The 13,336-nt window shown below is 44.7% G+C and overlaps 1 long non-coding RNA gene across 1 annotated transcript; it reads right to left on the bottom strand.

The window, feature by feature from the left end:
• Positions 1-423: 423 nt before the first annotated feature.
• On the bottom strand, positions 424-1,626 carry LOC124263002. Its single transcript, XR_006894748.1, has 2 exons — positions 1,459-1,626; positions 424-1,114 (listed from the first exon to the last, which is right to left on the bottom strand). It is a non-coding gene; the product is annotated as an uncharacterized LOC124263002 (long non-coding RNA).
• Positions 1,627-13,336: the final 11,710 nt, after the last annotated feature.

Here is a 13,336-nt window from a genome sequence, read left to right on the forward strand (position 1 = left end):
ATGCAATAGTTGGTTGCCAATGCTCTTTCAAACAAGGTATATCTACTTAATCAAGATGGGAATATTGTACTTAATAGTAGGCTCTTTGAGTAGCCCTTCCGATGAAAACTTTCTTTTTCCTAGGCATCTACAAAACAAATGATAATTTTATGATATAAATATAATGTTGAATAATGAGTTCATTTTTCATTTTTGTTGTTACATAAGACAGGCTGTAGGTACTGTCTAAGCCCAGGTAAACTCATAATCAAACTTCATTAGGAAGAATAATGATAACAGAAAAATATATTAATTGTAGTCATGATAAAATAAGGGAAGATGATAACTTATAAACTTCTTGCAACACAACCTGCATAGTTACTAGTATGTTGTCCATTTAGGACTGATTGTGAATGTAAAACATAAAATCATACAAATCTGAACACAATCTTAATATAACTTCATTAACAGATATTTTAGATATCCATGAAGTGAACTGTACATTGGATATTAATTTCCATAATTCCTGCTCATGTACTTTATTACATGTTAAATTATTAGGCAGATATTGTTGAAATAGCTCCTTCACTTATGCCTGCACCAACTGGAATCAAGTCTGCAAATCTGTCTTCATAATTGCCAACGCAAACATGGTATGTAGACAGTTTTGATAAAAGTTTCTTCATATCTCTTAGAGTGGAGAAAAATGCAGGTAAACCAATCCAGAATTCATGATTTGGGCCAAAGTCACGTCGATGTGCACATATTGCTGATGTAAAGGATGGCTTGATGACTACTGAAAGCTGGACTGAGCCTACGTCAGTCATGAAACTGCACAATAGAAATGTTTTCACGCTTGTTTCTTGCAATTGTAAAATTGCCTAGCTCATCTACATGCTGAAACAGCACCTTTTTAATGTTAAATATTGCTGGTATCGCAGGATGCCATCAACAAATTCATCTACATTGTTGTCCGGATGATACTGGTGAATTGTGTCAAATAAACCCAAAGAATTCATCAGCCGAACAACCATCAGAATCTGTCGCTTCTTCCAGGCATGGGGTATCTGTGGGTTCATCGGTAATGTCAATGAAGAATGACTTCCATGCTTTGTCCCACAGTGCATCTCTTGAACTGAAAATGGAGTTACACAATATTAATATTAAAAAAATAAATTTGAAGTGTTCTAAATAGTTGTTAAAATTATGCAATAGTTGGTTGCCAATGCTCTTTCAATCAAGGTCTAGTTACTTACTCAAGATGGGAATATTGTATTTAATAATTTACACTATACCGTTGTTTTTACATAAGAAAAGAAACAATATTAATATTTGATTATACAATTGCTTTGATATTTTAAACTTATTTCTGCAGGTACCAGATATACAAGTACCAATAACTTCAAAATATCAACACAAAATTACTCATTTTTTTTCAAAGACATCATTTGTGAATTTCTTACTTCCATTATTACTTACCTGCAATCGTCGAGAACAGTTGATTGAACTGATGAATAAGAATGTCAGAGAGAGAGGAAGAACTGACACCTTGTTGTCTCGGACCCCACTTTGAGTAGCCCTTCCAGCGACTGCCCATGAAAACTTTCTTTTTCCTGGGCATTTGCCAAACAAATGATAATTTATTATATAAATTGTGTAATGATATAAATAAAATGTTGATTCATTGTTGCATAAAGTCAGGCTGCTGGTACTGTATAATAATATAAAAATATATAGCAATATAACTCTAACTTCAGTAGGAAGAATAATGATAACAGAAAAATATATGAATTGTTACATGATAAATAAGGACCTTTCCACAAATATAATCATCAAAATGAACAATAATGGAAATATGTACTTTTTTTCAAACGATTAGGTGAAAGAGACTTTTGTAGAATGATTTAAATATATATTCACGTTATATTAATGAACAAAATTAATGTTATGTCGTCTGCTACATGATACTTGAAATGTTCAGTATACGACGCAAATATGGGTTTACGCCAAAAATCATAAAAAATTAAATACCGATCGTAGCCATATAAAAAGTGTACCACGCAAAAGAGGAAATCGCCGTGAATGTTCACATGTTTATTTTAAATATTTTAGTAATAAGCTGTTCTTGTGAAAGCGTGCGAAAATCAAGTGTTGTGGAGTAAAATATTTCGGAAAACATCATATTTCATCGCATTGCACGAGCCAAAATAAGGAATGACGCGAACGCCACAGATTTATAAATGCCCCTATACAAATCTGTATCTTATTTTCTTTCATTACACCCCGGTAACTAAGGATTTGCATTGAGAATTAGTATCCGTTATTGAAAATCAAAATCGGGACTTTTGCCGATTTTACACCTCCGCCATTGTTCTCACAGAACGACGAGCACACATGACAGTATTCATCAAATACAAAGACAAATATATGCTTTAGCACCCCTAATACACCTCTAATGCACTGTTGCAAATGTAAGTATATGCATGAGAATACATGAAAAAAATCAAATCTTACCTTTGCAATGAAAATACGCGAAATCGATGACTGAAGTCAACACACGTTTTCGCCAGCTTCCGGATAGGCTGCGCAGTACAAGCCGTAGCGCTGATGGTTTTGCGCACTGGCTAGAGGGCCGTCCCTCTATTATATGGTCTCTGGCGGAAGTTAGCCGTCATAATAGATTTTCCGCAATTTCGAAAAAAACTGAAATTTTTGCCGATTTGTACGATTTGACGGTGCCTGTCTTTGAAAATCTTCTTCTCCAGAACGGCATATAGTACAATCGTGTTCGATACGACTTTGGAAAGCCGATACTCTGGACTAGTTAGTTTGCTCAAGGCATGTCAATGTCTTGCATGCTTTTGGAGTTATCGCCCTTGGAAGTCGGTGAATTTTCTAAGACGCATTTTCATAGGGTTAAAGTAAAGGTCACAACTCTGCGGAAAATCCATGGATTCCATTTTCCATAGTATCAAACTGTAGGTAATTGAATGGGAAACATTTTTGCTTCACATCATGGTAATGTAAAAATCAATAATTACGTCACCATTACGACACAAAGACAACCTTCGCGATTTTGCACATTTCTGCACGTTTTGACGGTGCCTGTGTTTAACAATCTTCTTCTTCTGAACGGCAAATAGTACAATAGTGTTCTATTTATCGTTTTAAAGCCCACACTCCGGACTACTTAGTTTGCTCAAGGCACGATATATTGAACAGTGTCGGAGTTATTGCCCTTGGAAGTTGGTCAACTTTTGACAAAACGCATTTTTTCTAGGGATCACAGCTCTGCGAAAACTCAATGGATTTCAGTTTTCAGGTACGAAACTGTAGATAATGAAATGTGGAACATGTTTGTTTCACATTATTATTATGTAAAAGTCAATAGTTACGCCACAATTACGCCACAAACAGGGAGGGACATGAGGATTTCGCATTTTTTCAGTTGTGATAGTTGTGAGATAGCTGGAGGAAGTGTCGTACTGTGGTAACATCTGTATGATGGTCACCATAGCTTGTGTACAGTAGTGTTCACACGCTACCTGTACTCTGGTAACATCTGTATGATGGTCACCATAGCTTGTGTACAGTTGTGTTCACACGCTACCTGTACTCTGGAATATAGAATATGTACAGTAGTGTTCACACGCTACCTGTACTCTGGTAACATCTGCATGATGGTCACCATAGCTTGTGTACAGTAGTGTTCACACGCTACCAGTACTGTGGTAACATCTGTATGATGGTCACCATAGCTTGTGTACAGTAGTGTTCAGACGCTACCTGTACTCTGGTAACATCTGTATGATGGTAATCGTAGCTTGTGTACTGTAGTGAGTGAGCGAGTGAGTTAAGATTTAGAGTCACATCGGCAATATTTCAGCCATATCGTGACTAAAACTAGTTTTAAATGTGTAATACATACATATAATATATAAAACCCTGTCAGCGAAGGACAGTAAAACCACTAGATTATCACAGATTGAGTTAAAACTAGCTAGCATATATCTTTAAAAGTAGAAAAAAAATTCTGGACAATACAATGTAAAATTGGGCTATAGATCGCCAACAACTGAAGGTAGATCACCATACTAGGGGCCATGGATACTTACAGTGCCTTTGCTACCTGTATGGACCCTAGTTGGATTTACACCATCCCTTCAGCCGCTGGCGATTGTAGGACAAGTTTAGCCGAAATTTAAAGGAACAAATATACTACGTTTAAAAATCGAGTAAGCAAAAATGTAACTTTGAAAGTTTTGGGACTTACGTACCCTCTCAGGAGGACAATAATTTTACGCTACTTCAACCCCCTTTGAGGGTACAGCCACTAACAATCTCAGTTACTAATCTAAACTACCAATAATAAAATATATATCTATTTACAAATCAGTTAACATGTTTAATTTTTTTAAAAAGGCAATAAGTAGTAGATACAATGATAGTCCGAGACCAAGTCCAACAAAAGCCTCTGCAAAGCTTTATTTCACAAATAAAGCTTTTGTTAGGCCCTAAGATCTCACCAACCATTGTCTACTACTTTTGAACCCCCAGTTAACTTCCCGACCCCACGTGGCATTACTGTGCCGGTATGACGTGTTGACAGGAGGTAACATTGTACCGTACGGTATGATCAATAATTCCTCTCTAACGAACCCTCTCCCTGGCCCATCTCTGAAGTAGTACAAGTTCGGCTCGTCGGCTTTGATGTCCACTTTATCTATGTTGTAAGTTTTGACTGACCATATCGGATCGGTGGCTCGCTTACGACTATCACCCTCGTGTTCCCCCGGCTGGTATAGGTACCTCACGAGGGCCCTATCTGGTACCTGTTTCTCTTTCCCACGCAATGGCGCAGCCGACTCTGCCACTATTGATTTTAGTTTGATAGCGTCGGATGGTTTCTTGCCGGTGAGACGGGTGATTTCGTGGTTGATGGCTGACACCACCTGAGGTAGCCACGCTACCCATTCAGTCGATCGTTTCCCCGGGTTGGCTATCTCTCTCGCATACTGATGCCCGAATAAGCGCTCTGCCAAAGTCCGATTGAATCTCTCAACTATGGCTTGGCTGCGATGAGCCCCGGCAGCACCAAGCCTGACCTTGGTATCGTGTTTGTCTAGCAGGTGTGACACGACACCCATGAACTCCCGCCCGGGGTCAACTTGCAGCTCTGTGGGCCACGTCAGCGGACTGCGTTTGTACATGCGTTCGAATCCGCGGGCTACCTGGGCCGAGTCTTTCGCGGTTAAGGGTTCGCCTTCCTTGTAGCGACTGGCCACGTCCACGACGGTTAAGGCATACTTGTACCTTTTGTCATGGGGTAGGAATAGGAGGTCGGCCTGATGAACGCTATTGGGTATGTTAATACCGAACTTCCTTCTAGGCACGTAGCATGGTGCCGGTAAATAGATCTGCCACAGGGCTTGTTTTTCAAGCCACGCTTTGGCCTCACCTGGGGGTACTCGCGCCATTTTAGCCAGCTTATGTACGGCGCTAGCTCCTTTCCAGTACCCACGCGGGCTGTAGTAAATAGCCTCAAACTTTCTCTGGTTCCGTGACATCCCGATATATATACACCTATGTTCTTGGTTCAATTTTCTCATGCCCGTACGCGTACGTGTTGATCCCATCAATAGCTATCCAATGCTTAGTGTCCATAGGCGACAGGGACGTCTTGTTTATCGTCAGTCCGTATATCCTATGCCCATCACTTCTAAGCGTGTTCATTTTATGTCTAAAGGTACGGGTCTTGAACAGGGCTTCCTTGAATCTAGCGTGTTTGATGTGTTGTTTCACCACGTACTTCTTAACACCCTTCGCCTTCCGGATCTCACCATTGTCGGCCTTCAGGATGGAGTACATCTTAGGTCTCAAACTTATGTACTCGGCTATGGGCGTGCCAGCACACTCGTCATTCAACTTACCTAGGACCTTTTTATTTACCGTGCTGTGTATGGCATGGTCCTTGGGGTAGTCGCTGGTGTCATACAAATCGAGGCGTTTTTTCATGTCCTCATACACGTCCTCGGTTTCGAATCTCCATCAGCAGGGAATCCGTGTCAGTGTACAGCACTTCACACCTGTCGCCGTACTGTTTCTTGAGCTCGTTGTAATAAAAGTCGTACATCAGGTGTTTGGATAAATCGAGGATGCTCATCCCCACATAAACAGGCCGGTTGAATTTGATGTGGCTTTTCTTCATGTGTAGGGCAACCAGGTCGTCGGTGAATATCTTGCTCCGGTTGAATGCCGGGCTGGCTATCAGTCTCCTGAGCTTGTCTTCCTCATTCGACCGAACCAGCTTCACGGTCACGCGTTTCCTCAGGTTCTCCATAGTCTTACCGAACACCGAGTTGTTCATGAGCTTGTAGAGGTTTTTCTCAAAGTCACTGGTGGCCAGCTTTCGCAGGTCCGTGTTCATTCTGATGTAAGGCTCCATCCAGGGGCTCTGGTTGAACACAAGCACCCTGTGTATTTTGGTCAGCCTCATACCCAACGACAGGTACAGCTGTAGGTTGCGATAGTGAACGATGTACTTGGTCTTATTCATTAAGTTGGGCACTAGTTTTTCAACGTCTGCCACCCGCCCACCTAACAAGTTATGTTGGTACTCAGACATCCAGTCTGGGTTAACCCTCATACGTTCGGGGGCCAGGGGGTAGCTGTTGTGTGATGTGTGTAATGCCTTGGGGTATTCTAAGTCCACCTCGAGGATATAGCCTTTGCTCGAATCGTCCGCGATGCTCATAACATCAATCTCGTGCGATGCCCATTCGAACCCCCCTGTGGGTAGAAACTGGCTCATGGCCCAGCCATCCAGGTTGTTGGCGTCGAGGTAGAGAATATGATTGGTTGGCTTGCTCGGGTCGTAGCCCTTCACGTATTGATTATTTGCTTTCGCGTATCGTTTGGTAGCCATGGAAATCCCACCTCGCAAGCCTTTCTCAATGAATAGGTGCATGTCGTAATCGGTGAGCAATTCCAACTTAACTCCGGTCTTTTTCAGCAATGCATCCCATGACAGACCTGGGCTGGTGTAGTACCATGCGGGGTCGAGTTGGTACTGCTTAAAACACGTCTTCCTAAACGTCTCAAACACGTCGGCTAGCAGGAGTACATCTGTCCTCAAGTACAGGTCGTGGTAGTCACCCAGATTCTTACAGCCCAGTTTATTCCATACGTTAATCGCGTGCGAGTAATCGTCTTGGGATATTGTCGAGTCAATCAGTTTGCTGTAAAATTCTCTGATAGGAGGCAGTCGGATCTCAGCGAACTTGGCCCAGCCATCCATGTACTCGTAGGGGTACACACCCTTCTTCATCAGCAGGGGTCGAATCTCGGCGTCGGTGTATCGATCGGTGATGGGGAAGGTATCGTTGGCCTTGACCAGACTGTCGAGTGACGACAGGAGGAACTGAACCGAGTCGATGAACATCAGGCCATTCAAGCTGAAGGAGATGTATCTCTCCATGTTGTTGGGGATGCACGTCAGGTTGCCGTCGACTTTCGCGATGGCCTGCATGATCAAGTGAGAGTCGTACCCTCTCAAGTTGTGGAAGACCACGGGGATGTTTATTGTCTTGGGGGTGATTCTAAGCTTGAGGTTACACACGCTGTGAGCGGCGCCTCTATACTTGCCGGTGACATGGCAGTGATCTCTCACCGAATCACCATTCAGTGGGCTATCACACACGTGACAGTGAGTGCTGCAGGCGTGAGCTAGCCGGTCGGCTTGAGTCATACGCATGGGAGCGACTTTATATAGTGCATTCCTGATAGTTTTTTCTTCCTCCTGCAAACACTTTAGAAACTTTTCAGCGGCGTCGGGACCCCTATACACTACCGAAGCTTTCCTTTCCCCATCACATCGGACGACCACGTATCCAAACCCACAAGCCTCATGCTCCTGTGTTTTTTGTGTGGCTAGGGTACCCCCGGCAGCCTCAACGGGTTTGACCAAGGCTTCAAAGTCGGCGTAGATGACATAAGGCACAGACATTTGGTTCTTGTGGTTGTCGAATTTTAGGATATTGTCACCTTCCTTAGGCATGTCGACTCGTATGGCCGTCTGCCCCACACCTTGGCAATCCTCCCGGTGGGATTCTAATAAATCAGCTCGGCTGAAACCGTGCAGGCATCGTACACAAAAGTGTTTTTTCCCAACGTGTTTCGACTGGTCGTGCAACAGCCTGCTGAGGTGTTTTATCCACATGTAGTGATACTTATCACCTCGCTGGATCATGAATATATTGATAACGCGGCGACCCAACACTGGGCTGACCCTGTGCACGATCGTTTTGTTGCCTTCGTGCCCTAAGACGTTTATGGCTATATCATTCTGTTTTTCTATTTTAGTTATCTGGGATATGGGGGTGGGTTCATCTATACCATCCCAGTTGAGCCCATCGTCTTGGGGATAGCTAGAAAGCCTGTCTGAATGAGTGTCAGCTGGAAACAAGGCTGACCTGATAGCTACCCTCAGGCAATCGTCTCCTCTATTCTTGACGTTGACCATGTCCTGTTTTGCTTTGTAGTAGGGGGGCAAGTCTAGGTACGACCCGGCTCTGAATGGCACGTAGTTAGCTATGTCTAGATAGACATTATCGATTTTATCCACTACCAACCCGGACCCCATGTGTGTGTAGCGTTCTCGGTATTCTCGTATCTGCTGAAAACTGATATCGATTGACTCTTCTATAGTCTCGGTATGAGTCACGACTTCTTGTTTACCTCGGAAGTAAGGCTGAATGTACTCAGTGACCCCAGCCCCCTGCTGTTTATCGAGCGACATTTTCACTGTGATTTGAAACTTTATACTTCCCAAATCGTTTAGTTCCTCATTGACTTTATCAGCGATTAGAGGCTTGATATCGGCGATGTCTATGTTCCTATCAACATGCATGCGCCAGCCTCTCAAATAGTTACCTACAGCGCGCTCAGTGCGCATGAACTCTAGGTCAATAGCTCTATTCTGCCGTAATAGTTCTACAAGCTGTGGCTTCCTCATATGGGAATAACCTACTAAACCCAAATCGCGTGCCTCTTGTTTCAATTGTTTTACAGTGTGGGGCTTTGCTACGGGGTCGTCTAATAATAATGCGACTAACCCGGCTCTCCCCAGGCGGGAATAACCCGTCAACCCTAGCTCTTTTGCTCGGAGTTTTAGTTGTTTTACCGTGGGTGGGGGTTGTATGTTAAGTAATCTCAACAACTGTGGTTTGGTCATTCGAGAATAACCAATTACACCCCGCTGTCTCGCGATCTGCTTGAGGTTCCGAGTAGTAGACATTGTGTACACACCTAAGTATATCAATCTCTAATTGGGCCGCCAGCAAGGGAGGTACCTTGATAAAAAATAGTGAGGCGCCCATAAAATCCTTTAGTAAATATCTAGATAGACCTTATCGATTCTACCCTCGACCCACCTCGGAACATGCGCAGCATAGTAGGGTGTTTTGTATTATTTGCAACGAGTCGTCAACAACTATATCTATCTCCGCATGCACATCTACTCGTCCACCATCAAAGTAATTCCAAGTGTGCCCAGCCCTACTTTCACCATGATTGTAAATGAGCACCCCTTATATAGTTTGCTGACAATCATGGGTTTGAGGACACTGATATCTATACTTTCCCCCACATCCATCTGCCAGCTTCTCAGGCAAAGACTTTCCCTGGGCTCAACTTCCACGAACATTGTTATACCTAGGTGTGCACAGTCTCTAATTTGGCCACTGGCAAAGGGACCAGCCTTACACTGCTATCCTGAGGAGGCGCCTACGTTCTTTTCTGTAGTCTTTTTTCTTCTCGTAGATAAGATGATGTCTGACTACGTTTGCTCCGTGAGCTTTGCATAGGCAGTAGTGACCTTTCACCCCGACACTACACACAGAACACGTGTAGTTGATACTCTTTATATGAAAACAACAGTACCCCTCAGTCCTGCAGCTCCTACCACAGGCCTCGGTCTTCCCCATAAGTATGTATTCACATTGGTACGGGGGCGGGTCTCATCTTCGGTATACTTATATGGGCACTTAGTCTAATTGTTTCGCAACCAACGCAGTCGCTGCTAGACCCAGCGCGATAAAGATCAATTCCCGGTCCATTTGCCCGGGGATGGTGTGTAGTACTGAGCGAGTGTGGGCTTATGGAGTTGTTCTAGCTGTTTACCGGTTAGTAGGTAGTATTCTCTCGCTGCGTCGTCGACATCATGGAATGTTTTAATGGCATGATTCTCACGCCTGAGTTGTTCGTTAATGTAATCGATCCTCTGTACACGTTTTTTCGAGTACTCAGCTTGTATCTCAGCCGCGTGTGACTCCCGTAGTTTCGAGAAGAGGAAATTACTCCCGGAAAATGCCAGGGCGTTTACTAACGCCCCACCAACCATCATGGCGATCGTAGCCATCCTATATATAGTTACATTTACTTCAAAATATTTTCCGGTAGGATCCTTTGTTTTACTAGGATGTCCTTGGTGGCCATCGCCATACCCAGGTTCATTATGAGCATACCCATATCCTGCAGGTTGAAATCTAGCTTGATAGTCGGTTGTTTAAGCACCATTTTGGTCAACCGAGCATACCCTACAGCTAGACTGGCGACCACGGTGGCGTGGTATGCATCGTTGACGAACGTTTTCCCCTCAGACATTATGTATATGATATAAAAATATATATTTATAACATGATATGTGGGTTGACCTCTAATTGTGGGGAGGGTTTCCCTCCCTGGGTGGTTGTTTATTATATAACCATGAGATAGCCACGGCAGCAGTTGCGCCTGCAATCAACAGGAGTGGAGCCCGGCTCCACAGTGGAGCGGAGCTACTCTTAAACCACCTTTTTTTACCGGCGGCGACTCTCTTAGGGTCTCCCCCATTTGGGGTGGGGTCTCCTCCATTTGGGGACTCATTTCTTGGGCAGCATCCATCTTGTATACTATTATTATTATTTTTCCCCTCCTTAAATTGGCAATGCTTTGCTGTGATAATCGCCGCCGTCACTGGGGCTAAAAACATACTGTATTTGTGGTACAGCACGCAGCTGATAGAGCTCAAGGTGTGTTCAATAAAAGGGTCTTTCTCGAGGTCCTCCCACAGGTAAAGTCGACGTTCCTGGGGAATGGGAAGGAAGTACGACGCTATACTAGTGTATATCTGGGTCATAGCCGATCCTATAGTCTTTGTCATCTCGGCTCCGAGTCTAGCCTCGTATCTAGCGTACAGCTTATCGATTTCTTCGGTTGACATTTTGTGAATTTTATCGGGAGTGTAGTCCCCAAAGTAATGTTTGGCTTTGCCCCCGACAGCCAACGCCACCAGTCTCTCTCGCTTATCATCGTCCCCTCGCTTATCATTGTCCCCTCGCTTATCCCCCTCCAACAGTTGTTCTAGCAATTCATCACACTCCATCTTATAATGTAATAAGTAAGTTTTAGTTTTAATAATATAATACCCGATGCAGGTTAAACACAGCGAAATGAAGGTTAAGTTGCACACGACGAGCACTTCAAAAACAACCATAACTATAACTGATAAGTGCTAAACGCTAAGCATTTGCTAAGCATTGCTAAGCTTTGCTAAGCATTTGCTAAGCTTTGTTAAGCATTGCTAAGCTAAAACACCCTATAGGCCACGGGTTGGTCGGTCTTGAGCACGAGCTTAGCATGTTTAGTTTCAGCGAGCTGTTTCTTTACCCGTTCCCGTTCTAGTTTGCTCATCACATCGTTCCCTCTCAAACACTCCTCGAACGAATCCCTGTCCTTGCAGTGGAACAAGGCCACCCATCGCGTCTGCTCCCTGAGGTCTTTCAACACCGAGTTGAACTTCTGCGTTAGTACCCAGACGCTGTGCTTTGCGTGCCGGCCGGAGAAGGCCAGGTACGATAGCATGTCTCTCTTTTTTGTTATCTCACGATTAGCGCTGCAGTTGTCCAGTGTGAACAGCGTCGACTCCCCTTTAAATTTGTTGTGATAAGCTTTCAACCAGTCCTGCAGACGTGTCCCCGGGTCGACTCTGTGTACGTCGGGGTCCGTCATCACCCAATGTCTTTCCGTGTACGTTCTATTCATGTGGAAAGAAGGGCACATGATAACGATGTTGTCAAACACATCCCGGTAGTACCCCCTCCAACATATCCAGCACGAAAACGGTCTTCCCACAGCCCGTCTGTCCACACACTATGGCGCAGTGTGGGTCGTGGGGCAAATCAATGCCGCCAGCAGGCAGTGGCCTGCCACCAGGCAAATCAGTAGATGGCTTGCTTGAATCTCCCATTCTCTATATTAAGTTGCGCGTCCATAATAACGTACAGATATAATTTCAACTTGCCCGCGGGTTGAGCCTTCTTGGTGATCTGGATTGGTATCCCCTCGCTGTTGTTGTCAATGCGGCGACCGCTACCGTGCAGTTTATCGTCATCAGTGGATCGCATGTCCAACCATAGCACGTACTTGGTGGTCAGGTATTCACCGATCTGCACGGAGGATAGGTCCAGGTCTTTGGTTATGTATGGGTGTTGTTTGATAGCCGGTAGCTTTTTTATCTCATCCTACTGCTGGTATGCCCTCATACCATGACTGAACAGCTGGTTGGGCACACCCTCGATGGTCACTTCCACCTTTTCAATCTCGGGGTTGAAAAACTTCGTCGCTGTCCCTTCGGAACGGCTCGTAATCCTCCTCAGTATGCGGTCGTACAGGATGGCCACCTTCCCCGAATACTGGTTTCGAACCTGCCTGGCCAGCTCCGGGCTAGTGACCATGTCAAACTCCAGAGAGATGTTGTCGATGGTGTAACTGGCTTCATCACCATTCGGCGTACGCACGACTTTGCTGTAGTCGTTAAACGTGAGCTCGTATTCAAGCCTATCACCCAGCGCGGCCTGGTAAAACGGCGCATGTCCCGTGAGCAACTCGAAGTCGAGCGGCACGCAGAACCTGTTCCCGTATGCTTGGGCGATGGCCTTTTCACCGTCCGTGATCTTGTCCAGCTGGTCTGCCGTGAAGCCGTACCCCACGCGCAACCGGGTCGATTTGCTGATGCCCTGGTACACGTCATTGACGCGTTCTCCCTCGCTTTTCCAGAGGTCCCCGTAGCAGTGAAACACGTCGCTGTCGTCGATGCTCAACACCTCGTTACCGCTGATCTTGATGGTGGTTTTCTTGATGATGGCCCAACCTACGTTCCGCACTAGCTACGTTTGTCGTTGTCGGAGGTCAACGTGAGGTTGAACGTCAGTCGAACCGTGCCTGGTACGATGAGGTCATTCTCACCCAGGTTTGGGAATCTAACCAGCAGCGTTTGGTTCTGGTCTATCTTGCTGGGATTGTTGGTGATGGTCACCGA

This window comes from Haliotis rubra, unplaced genomic scaffold (genome assembly GCF_003918875.1).
Source record: "Haliotis rubra isolate DU_JTF1 unplaced genomic scaffold, ASM391887v1 Scf12, whole genome shotgun sequence".
NCBI classification, from domain to species: Eukaryota; Metazoa; Mollusca; class Gastropoda; order Lepetellida; family Haliotidae; genus Haliotis; species Haliotis rubra.